The following is a 741-nucleotide window of genomic DNA, read 5'->3' as shown; positions in this document are numbered from 1 at the left end:
GGGTTTCGGGGTCACCTGGGGCTCGGGCGCACCCACCGTCCCCGCCTCCCGCGGCTGCCGGGAGCTGGGGAGTCGGCGGGGGCGACCCCTGAACTCAGAGTGCGCAGCTGAGGTTCTGAGGATTCTGCGTTGGGTGCGGGGCCCCGAAGGCCACCTATGGGGGCCCGAGGGGCCTCACTTCAGGGGAGAGGGGGAACCCTAAAGCAGGGCCCTCGGGAGCCGCCGTCTCCGTGCCTGAGAGAGCTTGGGGCTTCAAGGTTCCTCTTGGAGTCTTAAGAGTGGGTGGTGTGGTTCGTGGTGGCGGGACCTCGGGATTTCATGGATACAGTGTTCAGGAGTAGAGATTGTCCCGTTTCCGTAGTGTAGTGGTTATCACGTTCGCCTCACACGCGAAAGGTCCCCGGTTCGAAACCGGGCGGGAACAGGCTTCCTCCTTCTTTTTCCCCTCCCGGAGATGTGCCTTCTCATTGGCAAAACCAACAGGCGCGAAAGGCACGGGGTGCGGCAGGGGACGCAGCTGGAGGAAGACTTGGTGACCACCTGCAAGTCTCTTTATTCAGCGCTAGGAGATCTGGAGGTGGACGGATCCGCTCATCACCCGCCACTCATCACCGAGCCTGACGACAAAGAAAACCGAGGTTCACAAAGAGAGCAAGACCTGGGCTCGGCAGCACGCAGCGCTACCGCTAGACCAGGAGGGACCCAGTCCGCTACTTTGTGTCCTTGTCCCAGAGCAAAAGC

The 741-nt window shown here is 62.1% G+C and overlaps 1 non-coding gene across 1 annotated transcript; it reads left to right on the top strand.

Annotated features, from left to right (window-relative positions):
* The first annotated feature begins 351 nt into the window (after positions 1–351).
* On the top strand, positions 352–424 carry TRNAV-CAC. The gene has a single exon. It is a non-coding gene; the product is annotated as a tRNA-Val (tRNA).
* Positions 425–741: the final 317 nt, after the last annotated feature.

This window comes from Oryx dammah, unplaced genomic scaffold (genome assembly GCF_014754425.2).
Source record: "Oryx dammah isolate SB20612 unplaced genomic scaffold, SCBI_Odam_1.1 HiC_scaffold_10452, whole genome shotgun sequence".
NCBI lineage: Eukaryota > Metazoa > Chordata > Mammalia > Artiodactyla > Bovidae > Oryx > Oryx dammah.
This window is presented reverse-complemented; position numbering and strand designations above follow the sequence as displayed.